General features: G+C 34.8%; 1 protein-coding gene across 1 annotated transcript in view; it reads right to left on the reverse strand.

Moving 5' to 3' along the window:
- LOC145692378 (MAP kinase-interacting serine/threonine-protein kinase 1-like) overlaps positions 1–12,862 on the reverse strand; it is a 56,480-nt gene extending 43,618 nt beyond the window's left edge. Inside the window, exon 1 of the mRNA XM_081767677.1 lies at positions 12,697–12,862. The gene's annotated coding sequence lies outside the window, so the exon portion shown is untranslated. The remainder of the gene's footprint in view (positions 1–12,696) is intronic.
- Positions 12,863–13,959: the final 1,097 nt, after the last annotated feature.

Genomic DNA, 13,959 nt, shown 5'->3' on the forward strand with positions numbered 1-13,959 from the left:
GGGAAGAGCTTGGCAGAAGCGTACGAAAAGATTGTCCAACAGCTGCTGCTGATATGTTTGACATTCTGCATAACGCCTGAAATAATAATTCAGACGAAAAACTTGCAAGCCACATGTCCCGATTGGGGAAACGAGTGATAGCCGCGAAGGGCGGTTTATTTGACGAGAAGAACATTTAAACAAATTTGCCAATTTTCCTTGTTGTTTTATTACAAAATATAATAAATACAAGTGTCTTTAATTCAATGTCCCTTCCTCAATGACCAAGTGAAGGAATACTAAATGTTTTGCCGGGTGCCCCTTCCACTCATGGCAGTTTCCAGAACACTTTGGCAGGTTGTAGGTTAGAATCGGATTATAAGTTTAAGATGGAATCCCTAGTCCAGTGCGGTATAGGGTAAGGAAGAGGTGCTCCTAGTCCACAGCGACATAGGAAGGTAAAGGTTAGGCGATCAGTTGGTCGACTGATGCTGGATCCCTCGGTGGTCCTCCTTTTATTTGTCCTCCTCGGGCCGCATGTGCCCACCAGAAAAAATATTTGGAACTCCAGTGAGTGTTTAGCCAAATGAGTCTGCCTGTTTAGACATGAGTTTGCCAGTTACCCAGTTTGTTCGTCACCAGTGACATTACACCAGTGTATTGTATTTTTTTTTTTCAGAATTGTACGTATTAGACTAAAGAATGAGTCAGAAAAAACCTGGCCGCTTTCCTCCCGCCATATTTTCTAGTATATAAGATGAACATTGGTAGCACTGTGCATAAGCAAGGACAGACTGCCGATCTTACTCACGAATAGATTGTTAGTTGGGAAGTGCGCGTGGTGTGGTAAAGAACGATGAGTCAGTTAGAAAAACGAAAACTAATTGTGAACAAATACCTCGAAAATCCAGGTATGTCCTTAAATAAATTAAGCAAACTCGTAAAGTACTCTCGGTCTACTGTGCAAAATGTAATTAAAAAGTACACAAAAGATTTAACTGTTGAAGGAAAACCTGGCTCAGGTAGAAAACCGGGTACTAGCCAACCGAAGCTGGAGAAAAGGGTTACTGCATTGCTGCGTCAAAATCCGAATTTATCGGAAAGAGCAGTTGCTGGTGTGGTCAAAGCGTCCCAATCTACAGTGCACAGAATTAAAGCAAGGAAAGGTTTACGATCTTTCAAAGTGCAAAAGGTACCTAACCGAGACGAAAAGCAACAACTGACAGCAAAATCCAGAGCAAGAAAACTCTATGATCAGTACCTTACTCAATATGAATGTTGCATTATGGACGACGAAACCCATTGTGTCACTTATTTCAGTCAAATTCCCGGAAAGGAGTACTACGTGGCACTGAAGAGGGGAGATGTGCAGGATAAATTTAAACAACGGAAGGCATCCAAATATCCCAAAAACTATTTGATTTGGCAAGCTATTTGTTCATGCGGTAAAAAACGCAAGGCGTTCATCACAGCAGGGATAATTAACGGCGAAATTTATACGAAGGAGTGTTTACAGAAACGCTTGTATCCATTTGTGATGTCACACAGTAACTCTGTTTTCTTTTGGCCAGATTTTGCTGCCTCTCACTACTCTAAAGCAGCCACTGATTGTTATAAAGAAAAGAGTATCGTCGCAGTTCGAAGAGAGGCAAATCCACCAAATTGCCCTGAACTTAGGCCAATTGAAAAATATTGGGCCCACATTAAAAGAACATTGAAAACATCAAAAGGGAAGGCGGCTGACTTGAGAACTTTTCGTCGCAAGTGGATTGAGCGGCCAATCAAATAACAGAAGAAGATGTGCGAACTCTTATGAAGCGGATTAAAAGTAATGTACGAGCATTTTTCCATAATTAGTTCTTTATGATATCTTTTGTGTGTTTATTTTTTTTTACTTTATAGTCAACTAAACTATTAAAACGACCTTTCTTCTTTTCATTTCTTTACCTACTTTTTTAGTCAAAGTTACTGGCCGTTTTTTCTGACTCATTCTTTAATTACATTTTTTTTTAGATATACATGTTTGTGTATAAAAAAAATTTTTAGATGCACAAATACTGAAGTTTAGTGCAGTGTGAAAACAAAAATTGGTTAGTTTTATTCTTCTTTCTGTAGCTGTAATTTTGTCTTTACATTGCAATGTATTTAGAATTTTCAGGGAATTGAAACTGTCCGTAGACACATTATTGTGGTAAGTTTTCATCAAAAATACTTAAATACATACAGGAAAAGTAAAAGTTACTTGAATAGTGAAAGCTGGAATGAGCCCAAACTATTTATATTCAGTAGTGATTTTGTATCACAGCATTTGTTTCAGAACTCGTTTGCGAAAAATAAAACTAGTTGTAGCATATACACAAAAAATTCCTGTTCGATTATGTTTACACGTTGCTCCTTACGAGACGACATCGTACATAAAATCAGAACCGGTTCCGGAATTGGATCTCAGGAACCGGTTTCAGATCTGGATCCGAAAACCAGGCCCCAGAACCTGATCTTCTAGAACCGGATCCGTTCAAAGCCGAAAACCGGTTCCACCAGGAACTGGTTCCGGCTATGCCTACTCAACATTCTGCCCACGCATTCTGGATGGTCTGTGGAAGGCTCGCAGGGAGCAGTGGGACAGAATTCCCATGCCTGTCCTCGCCGGAGCTTCCTGCAGTAGAAACTGCGATGCCGTGTGATAGTCCACAATGTTGGAGATCCATTAGAACATGATCGGTGATGGCAGCGCGGTATCTCTTAAGGTAAATATCCGTCAAAAATGGTTGGATATAAACCGAACGATCTTCTTTATAACAAATCATGACATCTATAGATACATTTTGTTTGCTTCAAAAAATCCTTTGATTATATTCTTAAAAAATTTCAATTTCTTGCCAAATTTGAAAAATATAATTTCCACTCGCCAGGCTCGTATTTATAAATTGTACGCCTCTGTGCTCTAAATAATTTGCCACCCCCGCACAAAATTTGCTGAGTTTAAAGGTATCAGTTTTCAGGATGTTCAAGTACATCCTCAACTCCTTGGGATGGAGGTGGAAGAGGATGACATTTTAAAAATAATGAGATAAGCTAACTAATTATTAACTACTGTAATTAGAGCGAATTAAACATATTTTCTCGCGCTTGCGCGGGACTCTGCGGGTTACTATTTTTAAATTTTAACTGTTTGTGAATCTTTTTTTAAAAAATACGAACTTTTGCCGCCCCATAAATTTTGCCACCCTGTGCTCGAGCACAGAATAGCACTTACCCAAATACGGGCCTGCCACCGGCTGGTAGATAGCCTATGTGGAATATATCTCCCTCTATTGTACAAAATTGTTCTTTTTATGTTTTCTGTTACCAATTAAAAATTGCTCAACTTCATATAATAAGCAATGTTTGCCAATTTAGCCCTATGGTATGCTCAAATATGGCCATTTTCATTAGCCAGGAAAAATGTAGTTTAGCTATTAGCTATAATTTTGGCTAATGCTACTGAATAATAATTGCCGATAGCGACTACTTCAATTAAACAGATGTTTTAAAAATATAAACAAAACAAAACATGACATTTGTTATTTTGTAGTTCTTCAGCTTGAAATAGGACTTTCAATGTGTCTTGTCACAGTCTCATAGCAAATCAGAATTCTGGAAATTAAGTTTTCTGTATCTAATTTCAATATGAATTTAATTTACGAATGAGTGTTTTCATTTATTTTCGGCTACAACCGTGTCTTTTATCAGTTGTTGTTGTTATACCAGTATTAGATCAATAGTGCAATCGGCTTAAGTCAACATAACTGGAAAGATTTAAAACGATTAGAACGATTCAGGAGATTATTAGTAACTTCTTATCAATAAGTCTGATTGTTTGGTGATGTTTATCGTTCCTTTTCAACATCGAGGCTATATGAAATGTGGGTCTAAAGTTTAAGGTGGAATCCAAACTAACGTATTGCGTTCAAAATTTTGATGCCTTCCCACCGGGAATCCAACTTGAGATCACGAGCAATAGATTATCTGAAAGGGTTTACGTCAATAGGGGAGCAACACCCATAGAAAATATTTCAAGTATGAGCGCGAATGACGAAAATATTTGGTTTGAGTATACCGGGGAATATTTTGGAGTATCTTTATAGTATTTAGTCCTTCAGTTTAACGTTCTACAATTATGCACTTTAGGCTAAGGGAGACGGATGATTAAGGCAAGTGATTGATGATGGAAGAATTTGGCGGAATGAGAATGTGAGTAGAATCGGGAATACTCCGAGAAAACCATGGACGCGATGTTGTCCACCATAAACTAACTTGGTCGGGGATCGAACCATGAACCCAACGCACAAACTGAAGACAGGAAATGCTTTCCTTACCTTACTGTTAATGTTAACTGGCATTTTGATTTGACACATTTTTGACATATTTTGATTTTGGCATTTTAAGCCAGATTTTGTGCGTCATTTAGCTGTTTCATGAAGAGATATGCTGCCAAAACTTGTAAGAAGAGGGGCCAAAGTGGCTCAGTGATAAGTTCGCCTCTGGTGCGTGGGGTCCCTGGTTCGATGCCCGCTCGCTCCAAGTGGGCTTTGTGGTGGAAAAAGTACCATGTTCGTGGATTTCCTCGGAGATCTCCCGTTTCCTCCCAGTTTATTCATTACACCATCTCCTTCATTTCTCATAATCACCGTTCCCTTTAGCCTGGCCGGCATAGCTGTAGGATCTAATGCTTAAAGATCTCGTATTATTATTATTATTATTATTATTATTATTATTATTATTATTATTATTATTATTATTATTATTATTATTATTATTATAGTGAGTAATTCAAAGATAATGAAGAATATGTAAAATAGAGCAAGAGAGCAAGGTAATATCTACTGAAACTACTAAAGAAACTAATAACTGTTTCTAGTAAACTAGAAATTTAGAGTTCAGTTTATGACGTCATAATTGCTGAACACCTAAATTTATACATTATGCGAAATATCTTGAAAGCAATTATTGCATTAATTCACGTAATAGTATTTTCCAGATATCATCTCGCTCACCTTTTTATTTTATTTATTTATTTATTTATTTTATTTATTTATTTATTTATTTATTTATTTATTTATTTATTTATTTATTTATTTATTTATTTTTTGTTTTATTCGTTGTCTAAGTTTCTCACTAATTTTCAAAATAGATGAAGTGAGCTTAGCAAATACATGTATATGAAGATTGGAATATATACGAGATGGTACACGTCCAAATTTTAAAAAAACTTTTTAAGACTAGGTGTTTCAGTTGTAGAAATACAAGTCAAAAAGTTTTTAAACTTATTACTGAACCCACATAAAGGTTGGTCAGTTTTCTAAACTATAAACTTCAAATTCTGTTCTTAAAATAAATAAATAAATAAAAAATTGTTAGTTTATTCCAATATTTATCGAGGATTGAAGTAAACTCCAAACTAGTCCACCAACTGTTTATATAGACTAGCAGTTAGTGACTTAGTTTGATATTTTAACATCCCTTTCTGTGTCGAAGCTACCTGAGATATGGATCTACAGCTTAACTTGAACTCAAGCACAAGAGCATTCACCGGGAATCGAAGCCAGATGGTATATGTTCAACTGCTTTTTTAATAACTGGTCAGGTCTTCAACTTCCAACGTCATCATTTCTGGCTTTTAGATCAAAGTTTATCGCTTCTTAATTCAGGTATCTTCCTCACTGTGTCATTCGTGATGGATCGATAGAAAAGTATTTTGTCTTTGAGTTTTACGTTCCACGAATATGTCTGCTAGGCTAAAGCAGAGGGTGATGATGAGAAATGAACGAAATGGTGGAATGAAGAAAGTGGGAGGAAACAAGAGAACCCCGAGAAAATCCACGCACACGATGTTTGTCCACCACAAAGTTCACTTGGCGTGAGCTGAGATCGAACCAAGGACCCCATGCACCAGAGGTGAACGTTCTACCACTGAGCCATTGCGGCCCCGGATCTATACAAAAATATATGGGAAACCATTTATCTATATGGTGTTACATTAGCATTTGAAATTAGCCTCGAAAATTTAGTGACCTAAAAAAGTGTCTACTAATCTCTGTAACAAGCCAAACTACCTTGAAAAAGAAGTGAGTTTGAAAATCTGAGGGGAATGTTACACTAATTAATTTCTATAAACAAAATTTAGATAATATTCAGAGAAAACATTTCATTATAAAGACATACTACATATTTTATATTCGTAATATACAGTATCTATTCGTATTTGCAGTTTTGTAAGATTATAGTATTTCTATAAAATACAAATGAATCATTTGATTTTTTAATGCATTCACAGAATCGAATTATATATTTTTCATTGAGTTAAGTTTTCGTTTTTATCCATAGCAACTCTAAGATCCTAACCAACCAAGGAGGACGTCCTTTCCACAATTTGGATAGTTTTTTTTCTTCTTTCTTGTTTGTTTCCAAGTAATACGATATGTAAACCCTCAGAATTAGACACAATGTAAATAATTTTGTTCATGTATTTTTTTCATTTCATACTTTTTAAAGTACAGACAATATTTACCAATCATTCCAAAAGAATTAAATGAAAAAAAAAAAGTAATTTGGGGCATCTTCATTTCGTAATGCGTGCCAATGAGAGTTTGGAAGAAATCTGGCAGCCTTGAAGATAGATCTCCGTTTAATTTTTCGATGTCATCGGATGTAAAATAGCATACATTATATATATATATATATATATATATATATATATTATAAGGCTGAAAACTTTTTTAAAAATATGCCTGTATAGTTTATCTGGCTTTCTCTGACTTCTTGTGACTCGCCAACATAGGCGAAGTTAGGAAGATAAAGCTGAGGGGGGCAACCGCACACACATTATATATATGTGTGTGTGTGTGTGGCTAGTATTCTGTAGAGCCGTGGCATCTACAGCTTGAGGTACAATCAAACACACCGTAAGGGGTTTTTCTTCGGAGGTATTTTAATGCTTTCCCAGTGGGAATCTAACCCTTGACTACGTTCATCAAAAGTCTATGCGGTAGCCACTGGGCCAGGGAGAACGGTTGCCCGAATCCAGTACTTTATTCGATCAAAAACAATTGGCAATTCCAGCTTTTTCGTTGCTTTGTGACCTGGCCTTTGGTAGCACACCACGATTATTTTACGCTTACAGAGTCCATCTATACCTAAGGTACGTGCGCTAATCATCCAGCTAAGCTGGAGATTGCAGAAACAAAATAAACAATCAAAATAACTACAAACATTACCAATTCATAATTATTATCAAACACAATCCTGGATTGTTACATTTTGTTTTTATTATTAGAAGCGTTTATCACGGATTGACAAGATATAAGGTGTATATACATGTAAAACACAATAACTCAAACATGAAGAATAATGGTAATTTTCTATTTGTTTACATCACGAACACCTTCTTTAAAAAATGAAAGGTTATTTTAATTCGTGGAATAATTTAATTGGAATCGGGAGAAACCCAGTAGCGAATCGTACTATGAGGCTCTGAGGCCGGGCCTGCCCTGTTTTCTACAATATATTTTCTTTAACTTTGATTTCTTACAAAATAAAGTCAATACTTCATTATTTTTTTTTTTGGTAACAAAATAGTACGTTGGAAACACTCGGATGCTCTTGCGTCTGAGCCTCTCCAGTTGCTAAACAGGTTTACGGGCTATGCTACTCACGGAGCGAAGCTATTATCACTGGGGATTGTACGCATTATTGAGAAGGTGCGAAGGCTCGCTTCTGGGAGTTTAGTTTTAGCGTTGAAGGCATCTTTCAAATGGTAATATGCAGTGTGCGAATTAGATAATCTATATTGGGGGGGATAAAATTAGGCCAAAGGACATAGTCTGAAGGTTCAAATTTCAAAATGAGACAATAAATGCCTTACCCCCCATATATATATATATATATATATATATATATATATATATATATATATATATATATATATATATATATATATATATATATATATATATATGTGTGTGTGTGTGTGTGTGTGTGTGTGTGTGTGTGTGACATCTGTAATAAATAAGAGATTTATTCATTTAATAAATCTACCGACAATAACTATGCATATATATATTGTCTGACATACACACACCCAACTAAACCTTTCTGAACGTGTTTTAATGTTGTACTCACTCTTGTCCCTGTAGCTCTCTAAGGTTTATTTAGTTAATAATTCGGCTTGAGCGATAGCCATGATCACAAGCATATGTTAATTTTTCCACTCATATTGAAAGCTTCCACTTTGCATTAATACATACAGGTTGCGAAAAGAAACCTACTTTAGTCTTGTGAAAACTACTAAAATTATCAGTTAAACCGGACATTTTTTTTTTAAAGAAAATCTAGATATTAGCCTATCAATAAGAAATGGATTGTTGCTGGTCCCGATTTCTCACATCAAGGTCAAATGGAAGGCCAAATATTTAAAATCTCTCAATTCAAATTTCGAGCTTGTGCTTCTACTTCCCGCTAAAGCTGTGCTTATCACGACTTTTTTTTTCTCCAAATATCGATTCCGTGATGGGCACGGAAAGTCAACACTTAAAAATGACTTTACTGTTAGGTTGAAGATGAGTTGATTCACTATGGGCTACGTTATTCAAATAAAGTAAAACATTACACTGAAGTTTTTCAGACAACATTAATTGCGTGGACAGCAAACTGTACAGCGAAAAGATGGAAAAATGAAGGGTTAACTTTAAAAAAAAAAACCCGCTCCAGTTGAAATGCTTATACAGACACGGACAATGACACGGAGAACCAGTCGTATTAACAAATGCTGAAACAAATCTTGAATTATTCGCTTATTCACCTAAAAATCACTTTCATTAACATGTCTGCTCACTAGGAGCGTATCCTTCAGCGTGTACGTTAACATATACTTACGAGAGAATACCTATATCTCAGATTTTGAGTACAGTTTCAAAAGTTCATTTCCGTAAACTGTAAAAGCAGTGATTACTATGCTAATTATCACAAATTAAATGCAACTTTTGAGTTGCATACACACAACCTACTAGGGAATGAAGACTATGTGCTAACAAAGAGTACACTGGAAATTGAAATAACATGTTATAACAAAAATTAAAATAAGATGATAATCGATACAAATATAGAGGATGAATATGACATATCCGAACTTCGCCAAGTATGGTAGAAGAAGCTATTTGTTTACTTCTTCTTGGCCAACCGCTAAGAAAATTTATAAATCTATATGTGGCTTTGTTATACGCAATTAGTACATTCAAATTCACAAACGATGACGAACTTAAGGGTACGAAGGTACAGTTGCAAGTAACAACCGTAGTCATAATAATATAGTTCTACTAAACAACGTTGAAAATAGTGGGTAATTAGGTAGTAAGTAGAAATGACCAAAACTGAACAGTTTACATCGATCATTTCGAAATACAGCTAGAAGATTAAATTTACAAGAAATAACAAAAATCAGTGAAATTTGGAGTTATACTAAGCATAGTTTGAGGGGGAAAGCGAGCATCCCCGATGGGGATACTTCAGCTGACTTCTTTGGGGGGGAACAAAATGTGATTGAGGGGGAAAATCCCCCTCATCCCCCCCGGTAATTCGCACCCTGGTAATATGTTACAAAATGATTTCTTTAACACAGGGTATGAAGTTTGTGTGTAGTATTATGTATTTCTATTAGTGATAACTTGTTTTATTTAGGTACAGTGGCGGCCGGTGGATTGTGGTTTCGGGTGTTGCAGTACGAACGATCGGAGACAAAAGATATAAAGTGGACTCGTTAATTAATCAGCATAACTTTAGATACAAATGCTATGTGACATGTTAAATTAAATAAAATTCTGTTTTTAAAAAATAAAAAATGCAGAACATTTAATCCGATTAATCACCTTATTTAGTTAGTAAGTTCATTCTACTCTCTTTGATTGGAGCAAATCTGTCTAATACTTGCAAGTATTCTTATTGTCAGATCTTTTTCGATGGAAAGCATAACCAATGGTAATAACGTTTCTTGGGACATTCAATTTCTTGAAAGTGTCAATTCTTTTTGATATGACAAAAAAAAACTTTTCTTCTTTTACTGACGCCATAGGTACAATTAATATTAATTTCAGAAGCTTTGTAGATTCACTAATTTTTCTAGATTATTGTGAACAATTCATTCTAGTTAACTCAGTTCCTGGGGGAGGTCCGGACCTGGTGGACCCCCCTCGTGGCTACGCCTCTGAGCATTGCTAATTAGTCCCAAATTCAATGTGGCGTTCCCCACCATACAGTTTTATCAAGAGTATAAAATAGACTTATTTTATAAAAGAAATATGTATATACTAAAATACTATCCACAGACGGGGGGGGGGGGATTCTGCATATTGACTTATTAATATTTGGTTCACAAATTACTGTAGAAGAAACCATTATCTATATAAGCTAAGAATTAACTTGTAAATGCGGATCTATTTTCATTTGATTTCTGCTCTACTACATATTTTCTTTCTTATTTTGTAATTCTGCTATCACTTTTTTTTAATTGTCACTATATTGATTTGCTTCAGTATAAGTACCGTAATTTAAAAATATGAATGCATAAAAACAAATTCCGTTTGTTACTGGGTAATGAAATAAAATTCAGAAAGCTCATTTAGTGCGAAAATCTTTCTCATTCACTGGAAACCGTGCTGTGTTGCAGAAGCACTGCAACGACCAGATCCTTTAACTTCTGAGATAGGGGAAAGGAGACTTAACATTTGCTCCAATTCCCGCGCTGAAGGAATCTGGTCGTTGTATGCTCGCTGCAACGCAATATAAATTAGAGACTCTGTGACGGATTATTTTTTTTGCTTTTTAAAACGGATTAACGAAACAGACAGTTACAGAAGTAAAAATATATGCTATTTAAAGTATATATGGGAGTATTAGAAAGTATTTTTCTGTTCTTTACTAATATTGCTAATGATATTTTTTTCTGGTTGTTGCGCAACGCTGCAACACTAACATTAGCCGCCACTGTTTAGGTATATACTCTCAGTGGTCTATAATAGCTTGTAGAATATGTCTATTACATTAAACGTATGTATAAATTTACCGAACGCTACCATACAATAAAATAATAATATTTGTGTGTAATTTTAGTTGAGTTTTCCATTCCATAGAATCAGTGGGGTATTTATGGTTTTGTTTCGTGGGGGCTTTGCTTGTTTCGGGAGAGGTTTTGCTAACTTCTGCTAAATTCCTGGAAATATGAAAATTCTGCAATATATCTATAAAACAATAAAAAGTTGCGATAAAATTTTGGTGATTGCTTAAGCCCGGAAGCCAGCCCCTTAAATATGTCACTGCATGGAATGCAATATTAAATATCTTGCGTTGATTCAAATGAAGTTCCTTCTGATCATTAACATTTCTAGTCGAGTAATTATCACGTGATGCATTAATTAAACGCAGTATTGTACTTACTTTAAAGTGGGTCGCGAAGATAATCAGAAGAGATAAATATAATTAGAATCTAATAACGGAAAATATTTTTACGTATTATTTTGAATTTTGTTCTGATACTCATATTTTCAATTTTATTCATACTGTTAAGAATAACAAAAATAAGTTTATTAAACATTTTCAACAGGTGCAAAGTTGTTTAAAAATCAATTTAAATAAAACAGGTACGATATGTAACTAAAGAGAACTTCATATTGAAATTCCAGAAAAATACAAATACAACAAAACCTGCATATTGAAATACAATTAAAATTGAAAGCTAATGAGATACCTGAGCATGGAGTGACTTCACTAGTGCGGCAATGTCCAGTTCAATATTCGTAACGCACATTATCAAGTCATTTAAAATACTCAAATAACTTTAAAAACTGTCCAAGTTTTTTAAAAACCAAAATTAGAAATAACTTTATTTTTTGTCATATGACCCAAAATTAAGGAAGTTATGAAGTTTTAAAATTTTCAAACGGCCTCCATTTTGAAACAATATGACGGATCAGGTGCGATATTTGTAATATGAATGACCTGATCAAATTTGGTTTTAATCCATTCGCCTTTAGGCAAGTTGCTGTATCCATTATATACAAGGAATTGATTCTACTATTATAGAAATAGGTGAATATCGTGAAATCTCCGCAATAAATATATTAAAAATCCCACACAAGCTTATTACAAACCAGAAATTAGAAGGGGGTCGCTGGCAAGAGGATGTGATAAAATGGGGGTCGTGATAGGAATTAGGATGAGAACCATTCGTCTGTACAACAACTTATAGCAAAATGTAGTATAAGGTGAACATGATGCTAGCAAACTTACTTGTATAATTGATGTTTTGAAAAAAAAAATAGTGTTTGAATCCCTCATGGTTATATTCTTTACGCTAACAGAGATGAATGATTAATGAAAGTGAATTATTATTTAAAAATTGGTGGAAATGGGAGAGATTCGACAAACCCACAGACACTACATTGTCTACCAGAAACTCACTCGGATTGAGTTCAAAACAGGAACCCCTTGCACCAGAAGTAAGCACTCAACCATTGAGCCACAGTGCCTCCACTTTGTATTCTGAAGATAAAAACAAGACATTTGATAAACCAAAATCTAAACATGTAATTTGTCATATAACGCACATGAATTTGTGAAATATTCATTTCATTTACATTATGTTTCGAGTGAACTTCATTTAGGATACCGGGAAATTAGAGTACTAACCCTTTCTGACATACAAAGCAAAGTTATCTGCTTTCTTTCCTTTTCTTCCTTGCCATAACCATGATGATCTATTCTCAACAGTAAAAAGGTACTTGAAATTCCGTTTGATCGTAAAACGAAAATAGCAGAGATACACGAACCACTTGAGATAAAATAAAAAGGACATTCGAGAGTTCCCAATCAAATGTTTGTTTGTGTAAACAGGATTTAAACTCGTATCATGGCTTTATTTGCTTTCTGAGTCATAAATTCAGATGTACACCTTGTCTCAAAAAGGTTGAGCGCATTCTTTATTGCTGTTTCGAGGCAAAAATTTTCTAAGTCCAACTTCGGGTATCTTCGGGGAAAAGTAAACCAGGTTCGAACCTCGAAGCCAACCTTTGCAATCGGGAAAAATCTTGCAGATGTGTTTTTCTTCTTTTAAATATAACAAGACTTGTTACCAATTATATATAAAAAAGCAACATTGATTGAAATACTTAATGATACAATATTTCGAAACTGTATTAATGCCAGCACATGCTTGTTTGTCATTTTGCACTCCATACTTAATGGAATATTTAGATACATAAACGAATCTTTCCATATGTAAAAGAATGGTGAAAGTTAAGACATAGAACATTATTCTCTCCTGAGTACTAAAATAAAAGTCAAAATAGAACAAAAACAGCGTTTGCAGTGGATATGAATGTAATTATTAGCTTAAATACCGCTATATATCGCTAGAAGTATTATTCGTGGAGCTCTTGTGTTAGCTCAGTGGTGCGACGTTGGATTTCAAATCGCAAGGTCGAGGGTTCGATTCCCATCTGAGTCAATGTTCTTTTTATGAAATTCTATTTTCCGCAATGCATGAAAAATTATATAAAATAATTACATTAAAATACGTCAGTTGTATATATATATAACATATAATCATTGCAGAACATAGTGATTATTATGTTTAAAATATAACAGGTGTTCACAGTACGTTGGTATTCTATGATATATGTGAATGTTAAATACAAATTAAGAAAATAATATCATCGCAATAAATAAATTATGTAGTGTATTTATTTGCAGCTATTTGTCATATAGGGGTTACTTCTGAACATTCGTATTACAGCATGTCATTGATATTCTTGAAAAATTATCCGAGGCATGAAAAGAGGGTATAAACAGAGAATCCAAAGTCGGAACGCTCGCAAGAAATTCATGAACCCCATAGGTCACGTGAGCAGACTGGAATTGTCCTTATGAAGCATGCCACAGCAGAAGGTCTTT

This window comes from Thermobia domestica, chromosome 1 (assembly GCF_964235325.1).
Source record: "Thermobia domestica chromosome 1, izTheDome1.hap1.1, whole genome shotgun sequence".
In the NCBI taxonomy this organism is placed as follows: domain Eukaryota; kingdom Metazoa; phylum Arthropoda; class Insecta; order Zygentoma; family Lepismatidae; genus Thermobia; species Thermobia domestica.